Source organism: Tamandua tetradactyla, chromosome X, assembly GCF_023851605.1.
Source record: "Tamandua tetradactyla isolate mTamTet1 chromosome X, mTamTet1.pri, whole genome shotgun sequence".
In the NCBI taxonomy this organism is placed as follows: domain Eukaryota; kingdom Metazoa; phylum Chordata; class Mammalia; order Pilosa; family Myrmecophagidae; genus Tamandua; species Tamandua tetradactyla.
This window is the reverse complement of record NC_135353.1, coordinates 173,344,192-173,356,651: the sequence shown is the minus strand read 5'-3', so window position 1 is coordinate 173,356,651 and position 12,460 is coordinate 173,344,192. Positions and strand designations below refer to the sequence as shown.

The 12,460-nt window shown below is 52.6% G+C and overlaps 1 protein-coding gene across 2 annotated transcripts in view; it reads right to left on the bottom strand.

Annotated features, from left to right (window-relative positions):
* Nucleotides 1-8,073, bottom strand: part of P2RY8 (P2Y receptor family member 8) — a 55,476-nt gene extending 47,403 nt beyond the window's left edge. For both annotated transcript variants that reach the window (XM_077145961.1, XM_077145959.1), the window contains exon 1: nucleotides 7,599-8,073. The gene's annotated coding sequence lies outside the window, so the exon portion shown is untranslated. The remainder of the gene's footprint in view (nucleotides 1-7,598) is intronic.
* Nucleotides 8,074-12,460: the final 4,387 nt, after the last annotated feature.

Genomic DNA, 12,460 nt, shown 5'->3' with positions numbered 1-12,460 from the left:
TGACTGGGTTGTCTGGCCCTTCCTTATATTCTGTGCCTGAGGTGAGTGCCTCGCTCTCCTCACCCTAATCCTCGCCCTGCTGGATTTCCTCATTGGCACCGTGGAGATGGAAAACTGGGTCTTGCACGGCTGTTGGGAAGGTCCAGTGAAACCCCATGAGAGCATGCAGCAGGAGCCCTGTGCATACAGTAGGCATGCCATGTGTGCTGTGTGGCAAGGATGAAGTTGGGTGATGCTGATGCTCAAGAAGGTGGAGGACTCGTGCCAGCTTCCCTCCCCTGAAGATTTGTGGTGGGACATCATGACCTAATGAGGAGCTCGGGGGGTTCAGGAGTCAGGAGGGGGAATGCATCTGAGCAGGCACCTCAGTTCACCCTTCCAACAGAGCTCTTCTGGTGAAGAGGACAAGGCCAATGGGTTCTGTGGGGATTTCTCATTTCATACATCCATCCATCCAATCATCCACCATCCATCCATCGTTCAATCTACCCACCCACACATCCATCCATCTATCCGTCCGTCCATCCATCCATCCATCCACACACCCACTCACTCATCCATCCACCCATCTGTCCACCCATCTGTCCACTCATCCATCCACCCATCCAACAACCCACCCATGCACACACCCATCCATCTATCCATCCATCCATCCATCTGTCCATCTACCCACACACCCACTCACTCATGCATCCACCCATCTGCCCACTCATCCATCCACCCATCCATCCACCCACACACCCACTCACTTATGCATCCACCCATCTGTCCACTCATCCGTCCACCTATCCAACAACCCACCCAGGCACGCACCCATTCATCTATCCATCCATCCGTCCATCCATCCATCCGTCCATCCATCTATCCATCCACCCACACACCCACTCACTCATCCATCCACCCATCTGTCCACCCATCTGTCCACCCATCTGTCCACTCATCCATCCACCCATCCAACAACCCACCCAGGCACACACCCATCCATCTATCCATCCATCCGTCCATCTGTCCATCCACCCACACACCCACTCACTCATCCACCCACCCATCTGTCCACCCATCTATCCACCCACCACCCACCCATTCAACAACATACCCACACACCCATCCATCTATCCATCCATCCATGTGTCCAACAGTTCTTGAGCCACTGTTCATTTCTTCTGCTCTGAAAACTGCAAGAGCAGAGCCAGTTCAGAGACCCTCGGTGTTTGCTCGCCATGACCCATGACTGAGAGGTTACCAGAAGGCTTCCAACCCCAGGGCACTTTGGGAAGCCTGCAGATGCTGCACAAAGCCCCACGTAATTGACATTGGGGTGCCCTGAACTGGCTCCAGCACCTCCACTGACTGTCCGGACTCTCAGAGGACTGCTGACCACTCTGAACCTCAGTTTCTTTATCTTTATAGGGGCACACTTTGCAGTGAGGCTGTTTACAACATGCTGTCTTTGAGAGCTGGCTGAGGATTGTATATAAAAGTGCTCCTAACCAAAACTGCAAGGAGGTTGGTGAGTGCTCTGAGGATTGCCCCCACTGCTTTTGCACAAGCAAAAGTTGCAGGAACTCAAGTCTCACTTCTGAGCATGGGGGTCTGCTGCCAGCCCAGCATTTGAACTCAAAGCCTGGTATTCATTTTTTTAAAAAATCATTTTTTTGTAGACATAGATTTATATATTACAATTTGCCATTTTAAGTGTACAGTTCAGTGTATTATTACATTCGTAATATTGTGCTACCATCACCTCCATCCATTACCAAACCTTTTTGCATCACCCCAAATAGAAATTCTGTATTCGCTAGGCAATAACTTCCCCTTGCCCCATTCCTTTAGCCCCTGGTAACCGCCAATCCACTTTCTATCCCTGTGAAATTCCTTCTTTTTGATTTTTGTATAAGTGGAATCAGATAATAGCTGTTCTTATGTGTCTGGCTTACTTCACTGAACACAAGGTGTTACAAGTTTCATCCACATGGTTCCTTGTATTAGGACTTCATTCTTTTACACAGCTAAATAATATTCCATTGTATGGTGTGATGGTTTGTAGCTGTAGGTACCCCTGAAAAGCATGTTCTTAAAGTTAATCCTTTCCAGTGGTGTCAACAAACTATAAATAGGATCTTTTGTTGAAGTTGCTTTGGTTAACATGTGGCTCTGATGAACCAGGATGGGTCTTAATCCTATTATTAAAAGCCTTATAGTGAAGTTCAGACAGAGAGAAAGAGAGAGAGAGAGAGAGAGAGAGATGGGGAACAGGTAGAAACTAAAAGTCAACAAAACCCAGAGGAGAAGGGAGACACCAGAAGAGAAGGGAGATGCCAAAAGAGGCCGCCATATGCATTTCCATGTAATGGAAAAGCCAAGGACCAAGGATCACTGGCAGCCAGCCCCAGAACTCTATGGTCTTCTGGAAGGAAGCATTACCCTGGGAACACCTTGATTTTGGACTTTTAGCCTCAAAACCACGAGCCAATAAATTTCCACTATTTACGTCAAGCCATTGTTAGGTATTTGCTTTATCAGCCAGGAAACTAAAATATGTGGATAGACACGTTTTGCTTATCCATTTGTCTGTTGATGGGCCCTTGGGTTGTTTCCACCTTTTGACTTTTGGGAAAATGGTGCTATGAACATCGGTGTGAAAATATCTGTTCAAGTACCTGTTTCAAATGCTTTGGGGGTTGTTTTACTTTGCTAATGCTGCTGAAATGCAAAATACCAGAAACAGATTAGCTTTTCTAAAGCAGATGTATTAAGGTATACATTTACAGTTCGAAGCCCTTTAAAATATTCAAACTATGGCATCCAGAAAAAGATACCTTGACTCCAAAGAAAGGCTGATGTCTGTCACGTGGGAAGACATACGGCTGCGTCTGCTGGTTCTTGTTACCATTTCCATTGCTTCCACCTTCTGATTCCAGTAGCTCCCCCTCTAAAGGTACGTGGGTCCACACTTAGCTGCTCCAAGGCAAAATTCTGGGTTTCATCTCTTAGCTTAGCATCTCCTGGGGCTGGAGATCTTCTCTTTTCAGGTTCCAGCTATTTCTTTGAGTCCTTGCTTAGCAGCCGGTCTATTTCTGTCTCAATTTCTGAATGTTTCTGTTGGCGGTTCAAGCATCCCCAAATGTCTGTGTCTATGTTGGCTCTGAAGCAACTGTTCTTCAAGCATCTGTGTCTGTGTCAGCTCTCTCCAGGTTCTGGCTTGCTTAGCATCTCACGGGAAGGCATATGGTGATGTCCGTTTGCCCTGGTTCCTTTCTAGTTTCTATTGGTTCTCCCAGTTCCTGGCATCTCCTGGGGCTGCTGCAACCAAACGTCGGTATCTGAGCTTGCTCTGCTGGCACTCCAAGCATCTCCAAATGTCTGTGTCTAAGCTGTTTCTGAACTTTCTCCAAAATGTTTCCCCTTTTAAAGGACGCCAGTCAACTAATCAAGACCCACCTTAAATGGGCAGAGACACATCTCCATCTAATCAAGAGTTCACACCCACAATTGAGTGGATTGCATCTCCGTGGAAACAACGTAATCAAAGGGTCACACCCACCACTGGGTGTGCCATAACTCCACGGAAAGAATCCCTTCATAGTTTCCACTCTAAACAACAGCTCTGGTCCCACAAGATTGGATCAGGATTAAAACATGGCTTTTCTGGGGTCCATCCCCGTTTTAAAGTAGCACAGGGGTATATATCCTGGAGTGACATTGCACTATCTAATGCTGATTCCATGTTCTCCACGATGGCTGCACCATCAAGCTTCTGAAACATCTTTAACTGCCCATGTGAGGACCCAAGGAAGCATTGCACCCAAGGGAAGGGTTCCAGGTTGTCGGTGAAAAGGGGCTTGGTAGAAAGTTAGAGACTTTGGGTTATCGGCCAGTGCAGAGCAGGCTGCGCTGAGAAGCTGGAGTGGCCACAATTCTGCAGTGACAGAGGTAGAACCTAGCCTGGGGGCCATGTCTCCTTAACCCCCACCTCCTTGGCTCTTCTTGCAGCCCAGGAGGCTATGCAGGACTCTCCCTGTGGCTCCTTTTGTGTTTTTGCTTGCCCAAGCCAGCTTCCATGACAAACTCTGTGAGGACCTCAAAATTCAGGAGGGGGGAGAGAAAATGCTAAAATCCTGGCACGTGTCTCTATAGACCCTGGCTGGTGAGAGTGGGATTTCCCGCTCTGGGCGCATTTGCTCTGTGCCTTATAACTGTATATCTTTTGTATTTTATTATAAGAATAAAGGTATTACAGCATGCCAGGAGGTGAGAAATGGGTAAAAGAGCTCGCTGGTCCTTTCTTGAGACATGGGGGAGGGGAGGTGACCCTGCCCCATCTCCTGGCTCTCTGGGTAATCCGTCCCTCCATCCTTCTCTCTCACTGACCGGGACTGCCCAAGAGGGAGCAAGTGCCCCCTCCCCAGGACACATTGGACCACATGTGTAGATATTTTTGGTTGTCACCCTGGAAGGGACATGTTCCTGGCATTGAGTGGGTGCTGCTAAAAATCCTGGAATTGGCAGGGCAGTTCCCACCACAAAGGACCACCCACCTCACATGTCAGTGGGATTTAGCATGAGAGATTCTGTCTGTCTGTCTGTCTGTCTACCTACCTACTTCATTTGTCTATATCTCTCAACTCTCTCTTTTGTCTATCATCTATTTGCTATTTATCTATCATCTATATTTTTCCATCTACTGTCTGTCTGTCTATCTATCTATCTATCTATCTATCTATCCATCCATCTCTGTTAACATCTCCTCCATCTCAGCTATCTATCACAATAGTTTACAACCAAATATGACTGCTCCCCAGGGGACACTTGGCAATGGTTGCACACATTTTTTGTTTTCACCACTGGGAGTGGCAGATGCTGCTGGCATCCTGTGGGTGGAGTCCAGGGATGCTGCTCAACATCGTAGCTTGCACAGCACACCCCCCTTCACAGAGAATTATCCAGAAAGTACCCCGTCTTCCTGCAACCCACTCTCTGCATCAGGGATCTCATCCCTCATGCCATCTCTCCATAAGGAGCGCCAGGTCTCCTTCTTTCTGCCCTCTGACTAGCTCACCAATCAGGTTCTGGGCTCATGGCTTGTGGTCCTCCCTGAACGTCAGATCAGATCCACAGCTCCACTCTCTTAAACAAGGCCTGCCCAGCCTGGACTGGTCCCACCCTACATTCCAGCCATTGAGTCACTCTGATGACACAATCAATGGATGAATCACAGATTCCGCCTCTACAGCGTCACTGAAGTTGGCCACCTGGCTCCCACGGCATGGATTTCTGTGTTCCCTGCCTGCTCTCCAGGGCATCCCCATGCTTCCCAGCAGCATTGGTTGTCCATGCTGGAAGCTCCCACGGCTGCCCTGGACTTGTTGGTGAGTTCACACACTCCCCACTGGGGTTTCCTTGCTCTCTGCATATGCTCCATGCTCCCTCCAGCTGGAATGCACAACCCATCCTCTCCAACCACCAGCTTTCCCTGTGCTATGTCCCCATTCACGTCTACCATTTGATAGGGTCCTATTCAACTTCGTAGACCTGGCAAGTGTCACCTCCACCATGAAGGCCTCCAGGATTCCTTCCCACCCTCAACCCTTGGTGCTTAAAGCCCACAGCCCACAGTTGTACCTCATTGTCTTCCCCACCTTTATATTTTCCAGAAGCGCCCAGCACGAGGCTGTCATTTTGTCTAATGCCCACATCCACCCAACAAGACGAGGAGGCAGCCTACTGGGCTGGTGACATCACAGGTTCCAGAGACCAAATGCCTGGGTTCAAATTTCCGCTCAGCTCCCAACTGGACCTGTGTCCTTGGACGAGGTCCTTTGCCTCTGTGCACCTCAGTGTTTCCATCTGTAAAGTGGGAGCGGTGCTTGCCTGGCTCGGACGGAATGAGGTGATGAATTGGTGTTTGTGCCTGTGTATACAGCCAGTGTGCCACCAGTGTTGACTCACTCCTTGTTTTCCAGCAAGCACTTCCTCTCTGTGACATGGTGCTTGTTTTACAAATGCAGGACCCGACACTTGGGGAATACAAGCTTCCGGCTGGAGATGAGCCAGTCCCTTGGGAAGGCGGCACCAAGCCTGGAACCCAAGTGTACCCAAGTCTGCCCCCTGGCTTCTAGGGTCCTTCCCTAGAGGCCCAAAGATGGCGGTGCCACCCTTGGAGCATCTGGCTCCCCTTAGAAGTCCCGCAGTCTGCAGCTCCCCTCAAACCTGCTGCTCCCTCCCAGCGAGACGCGGAAGTGCCTGTGCTCCATGGAGCTGCTCTGCTCCTGTGCCTGGCTGAGATGGAGCAGGCTGCTGCAGGTGGGGGCCCACCCCCTGCACCTACTACCCACGGCGGGTCGGACTGACAAGGGGATGTGAAGGGGGGGCATCCTGGCACGGCTCTGTTGGCCATGGGGGTCTTGGGTAGGGGGGCAGGTCCGGCGAGTCTGTGAACGCCCCCATCCCTTCTTTTTCCTGCTCCCAAGATCCCGACAGAACTGACCATGGTTGGAAGGGATGTCCTAATAACTCCAGGGTGGACCTTGGAGAGAGTCTGTCTGCCCATCCTCCCTCGGTGTGTCCCTCTGTCTGCCCCTCTCCTATCTGCTTGTCTGTCCATCTGTGGGTTGGTGGGCTGCCAAGAAGAGGCTGTTACGGACAGCCTTGGGGTGAGCATCCTTGTGCTTTACAAACACGGTTGTGGAGCCCGCATGCATTTCATCCCACTCCTACCTGCAGCCTGTGCCCTCTGTGTCTCCTGGGCGCTGGGGAGAAGGGAGCCAGATTCAGGGGGGGTGGGTCTCCTGCCATCTCCCCCAGGACCCTGGAACTCGCCCGCCCTTCTCCCAGCAGATGCCCAAATGAAAATACCATTTTTCCAAGGTGGCACACATTTTAGAATGAAAAGAGCAAATCCTAACATTACCCAGTCACGCATTTCAGCTCAGCAGAGAAAATGCACATTTCAGCTTCTGCAGGGAGATGCAGATGGAGCTGCTGGCCAGGCAGTGATTTCGCCTGAGTTTTGCTGCTTCATCCACTGCACAGCCTGAAAGTTTTGCTTCCGACTGCACACGTGACAATCCCGACAACGATGAGGAAAACCCCGTTTCTGTTTATGGGACAGAAACCCACGCCACGTGGCGTCCCCCCTCCCATGCTCCGAAAAATACCGCAGACACTCAGGGCTCGTAACCCAGAGTTCCCAAGCCAGCAGCTCCTCTCAGCTTTTCTCAAGACTCTCCTTGAGATCTGAAAATACGACGGACCTGGATTTCTCCGGGAGCCTGAACAAACCGTGACCGTCTGAGGGCTCGTGGCTGCCTTTTTGGCCCCTGCCATCAGCTGCTTTTACCATGACAGCTCCCTCTCCTCTCGCTTTCCCGGGTTGAAAGAAGTGCATCTTTGCCAACTGGAGCTTTTGCACGTTGCCTGCTAAGGGGGTCTGCAAAGCATTCTTTCTGGGACTCTTGCCCTCCTTGCATGCACTGCCAGGCAGAGAAAACAGCCGAGCCCCTCGCTTACCCCTTCCACTCTCGTGCCCCTCCATGCCCATTCCATGACCCCTCTCTTATCCCTCGACCATGCACGTGAGAAAAGGAATATGTGCTCACCTGAAGCAACTGCGGCACTTTCGGGGACCTCTGGGCGACAGCTCAGAAAACACGTTCAACTGCTGTTTCCCTGAAGACCAACTCAGGAAGCCACGGACAGTTTTGCAAGCCCTGGCACTCGCACGCGCTTTTTCATCAGAGCCCGTCAGCCAACGCTTGTCCTGTGCAGTGCTCAGCCCTTCTCCAGATGCAAATTCGCAGTCTCTCTCTGAGCAAGAGGCAAGTGCAGTGGGGGACGCCGTGTCTAGGTAGAGAGGAAGCCTGTTTTGAAATTTCCTGTTTAACTGCTCGCTCTGGTGGAAGGCGAATTCGCCGGTGAAGGCAGCTGAGCTCCTGCAGTGCCGCACCTTTCCGCTAAGCTGGCCCAGGAGTCCTGCACCGGTGCTGCACCCAGCCCCAGAGCTCAGAGCCCGATTCAGAAGGATGTGGGCGGGTCTCCCGCTTCCCAAGGGTACTTTTGCATTAAAGAAAATCATTAGAGCCAGGGAGCCGGGAAGAGCCCTTTTCCTGATTTTAAAGGATGTAATGAACGGATGTTGCATTCGCAGACAGAATGAACTCCTGTTTTATTTTTAAACGATAAAAAAAAAACAAAAGAAAGATAGGCTAGCAGAAGCCTATTTCCCTTTAGATTTTAGGACTGGACACAGGGTGACATCTCTCGGTATGCAGCTGGAATGTAATGTGCTCCAGATAGCAACCCCCTGGCTGCTGTCCCACCTCTGCCTGGGAGCTGCGGGGGTGAATCCCGGCCACGCACGGCTCGGGGTGGGGGGCGGAGAGCAAGCGCCCGCCGCCCTCAGAAGCTGGCTCTCGTGTTCATGGAGAAGTAAACCCATCACCTGCTCGGACTCACGGACACGGCGTCACCACGACTCACCAGGAGGTGTCCTTTACGGCAGCATAGCGACGCTCGCAGGATGAGTCCTTGGACAGCGGACACCTCGGCATGCAATGATGTGGTGCCAAGAGCAGAAGGGGTGAATGCAGCGCCGTCTTCTGTGCGGCGTGGATGGGAAGCTTTTGACATCTGCCACGAGAGGCTGGGAAACTCTGTGAGCCTCCGAGTCAGCGAGATTGAGCGAAGAGAGTACAAACGTTTAGACTCCTGCCCTGGGGGAAGCAGATGCAAACGGGCTCCAGAAACGCCGTGGATACCATGTGCTTGTACTGTTGAGAGAGATGGAAGCCCAGGGCAGGGGAGACGGTGGGATGGAAGGAGATGCTTGTTGGCTGGAAGGACTCGAGGAAGGAGGGATTGGGGGCCAGCATCCCAGAGAGGACCTGGCAATGGGCTCTGAGCTCAATTCTTCCCGAACCACCCTCCTAAATGAGCTTTGCATCCAAGAGGCCACGTTTTGGGGGCGAGAGGGGTGGGCACACACAGGACAATTCAGGACCCCCCTGTGGGCCATAACATACTGGAACAGGCACCCCTGCATCTAGGGAAAGCATTCCATAATCCAGCGGTGACCAGAGAAGCCTCCCTGCAATCGTCCTTGAGCTTCCCAGGCTCGGCTTCTGTGCTCACGAGACACAGATGGAAAAGGCCCTCCTGGGGCCAACTCACATGTTTGCATTAGGGGTTGACCCGACCTGCTGGCTGGAAATTGCTGACGTGGGTCTGAAAGCCCATTTCTGAAAAGCCTGGGGCTGGGGGTCCCCCACGGGGGCTGAGGAAGCGTGGAGCCCACCACACAAGGTGCGGGGAGATGTGAGGTGGGAAAGGAACACCTCGGTGTTTGCACTGCAGCGGCTCAGAAATGCACAGGCGCACAGGTGAGGCGGGGGTGGCGGACAGGTGTGTGCTTCTGAGCTCCCCCCCCCGCGATGTGAGGCCGGGCCCCCCACCCTGCAATACCCCAGCCCTGCTCCCGGTGCTGGAAAGCCAGGGGAGCAAGGTCCACACCTGGCCAGCTGAGGGCCCCCTGATGCTGCCCCCACACCACCTTGCGCAAAGTGTGCAGACACACCAGGACAGACGCCTGAGGGGGCTTCTGCTCCTTTGGAGCTGGTCTGCCCCCCCACTCTGTGGAACGGGAAGTCAACCAGAAGGGCAGGGGGCTTCCACGGAGCAAAGGTCAACAGCTGGGGTCCCAGAGGGGCAAATGACCATAGGAGGGACAACAGGACCCCATGAATAGGTGTCCCCATGAACGGACAGTGGGACCTCACAGGGGACGCCCCTATGAGGAAGCCATCTCTAGGCAATGCCGAGTGGACGTCGGAGTGATTCTGCAAAACGGACCCCAAAGGTAATTAGCAAAGACCGTTTCCAGACCCCACCGTGTTCAGGCGGCCGGGGCGTTTGGGGTTTCTTTTAGGCAGCAGTGTCGTATTTGGCTTTAGCTGCTCACGCCTAACATAGAGAATTGGGGGAACTCGTCTCCTGCATACTTGCATCTGCGGTGTCCAGTAGGGCCTGGCATGGGCTGCCCACGATAGAATACATCCCACCCAGAGTTTCGTGAGAAGAGGGGCTTGTGGCAGCTCTCGGCAGCCTCAGTCTGCACTTACCAGGATTTTCTTGGGCCTGGGGCACCCCCGAGGCCCTCCCTGGTGCTTTAATGGGTTGAGCTCCCCCCCCACCCCGGGCAGGGCTAGGTAAGCTTTTCCTGCAAAGTTCCAGGGAGTAAATATTGGAGGCTCTGTGCACCGGATGTTCTCCCTCGAGGGCGGTAGGTAACTGTCTGTGCATGCTGTGTGCCAATAAAGCTTTATTTATACAAGCAAGTGGGGGGCCGGGATTTCCATGCCCCGCTCTCTGCACGTGGTCATCTTTACGGGGGGGGGGGGGGGCGTCAGGCTCAAGAGCAGCGAGGTGGGGTCTGCAGAGGCTGGAGTTTAAGGGTCTCAGGAAGCCCTGGAGGTTGTGCATGGCAGGGAAGTGGACTTGTGGCTGTCACAGATCTCAGGGTGTCCCGGCCCCTGGAAGGACAAACTCACAGCCGTGGAGAGATGATCCTGTTTTACTGAGGATTATCTGGTGCATCGTAAATCCAAGGACAAGTCTTCTCACGGAGCAGAGTGTGGGGTGAAACAGCCACAAGCCAAGGGGTGCCCGGGTCCTCGGCAGCTGGAGGAGGTAGGAAAGAGCCACCCCAGAGCCTCTGAAGGGAGCCTGGATGTGCAGACAACAAGACGTGGGGCTTCTGATATCCGCAGTGGTGAGGAAATACATGTTTGCGGTTTTAAGCCCCCCACTTTGTGGTGATTTGTTACGACAAGCCCAGGAAACACACAGTTTCTGGACACCAGCTCGGTGTCCCATCCCCTCTTCTCTCCTGCCCCGCTCTCTGCACGTGGTCATCTTTACAGGGGGGCATCAGGCTCAGGAGCAGCAAGGTGGGGTCTACAGAGCCTGGAGTTTAAGGGTCTCAGGAAACCCTGGGGGGTGTGTATGGCTAGGAAGTGGACTCCCTCATCTTACCCCTGCCCCCTTCTTCCCCTCCTCTCTTCGTTCCCCTTCATTTCTTCCCTCCTCTCTCCTCTTCTCTCCCCCTCCCTTCTTCTCACCCCCTTCTGCTCCCTCCCCTCATCTCTGCCCCTCTGCAATGGCCGGGCTGACTGCCAGGGCTTGTGCAAACCCCGGGGCCCCTGCCTGCTCTGGGAGCTTGGCGAGGCGAGTGAACAGACGGGGGCAGAGCTGTGGGTGGGGGGAGCTGCCTCTTCTGCACTGTGGCTGCCTCTTCTCTCCCTGCTTTTGTCCTGGCTGCTGGGGTGGAGACAGCCCTCTGACTACATGGTCTGTGACCCCACAGGACCTCCAGGGTGACAGGGTGGCCTGCATGAGAGAGAGTTGGGGCGTGTGTGTGTGTGTGTAAGGCAGGGACAGAGCCTCCTGCAAAGTGCAAAAAAACCAGGAGTTGAGGAGGTACCCAAGGATGGTGGGAAAGAGGGGTCTCCTGCCTTAGCCTGCCTTTGTGCTTATGTGTGAGTGTGAATGAGTGTGAGTATGAGTGTGTGAGTGTCACTGTGTGTGCGTGTGTGTGCATGAGCATATGAGTGTGTGCATGTGTCACTGTGTAAGTGCATGCATGCACATCTGAATTTGTGATTGTGTGAATGTATGTGTGTTTATGAGTGTGTGTGAGCGAGTGTCACTGTGTGTGACTGTGTGCATGAGAATCTGAGAGTTTGTGTGGAGTGTACATGTGAGTGTGAGTGTCACCGTGTGAGGGTGTGCATGAACATCTGAATGTGATTGTGTAAGAGTACACTATGAGTGTGTGTGAATGTGTGAGCGACTGTCACTGTGTGAGAGTGTGCAGTGAGTGTCTGGGTGTCATTATGTAAAAGTGTACATATAAGTGTGAGTGTGTGAGCAAGTATCATTGTTTGTGAGTGTGTGCATGAGCATCTGAGTGTGTGATTGTGCAGAGTGCACATGTGAATGTATGAGTGTCACTGTGTGAGTGTCTGCATGAGCACTTGAGTATGATTGTGCAACAGTGCACATATGAGTGTGTGTGAGTGAGTGTCATTGTGTGAGAATGTGTGCATTCGGTCTGAATGTGTGATTGTGTGGAGTATGCGTGTGAGTGCTGAGGGAGTATCATTGTGTGAGTGTGTGCATGAGTGTCTGAGTGTGTATTTTGGAGTGTACATATGCGTGTGTGTGAGCATGAGTGTGTCACTGTGTGTGTGTGCCTATGCATTTTTTCAAGGTAAGAATCACATAACGTACGACTAGCCATTTTAAAGTGCAGAATCCAGCGGCATCTAACACACTCACAATGTTGTGCCACCATCACCTCTTTCTACTTCCAGGCATTTCCACCACCCCAGTGGAGACCCCATACCCATTTAGCAGTCTCTCCCACCCCTTCCGCCAGCCCCTGGCAACCAGGAACCTGCGTTCT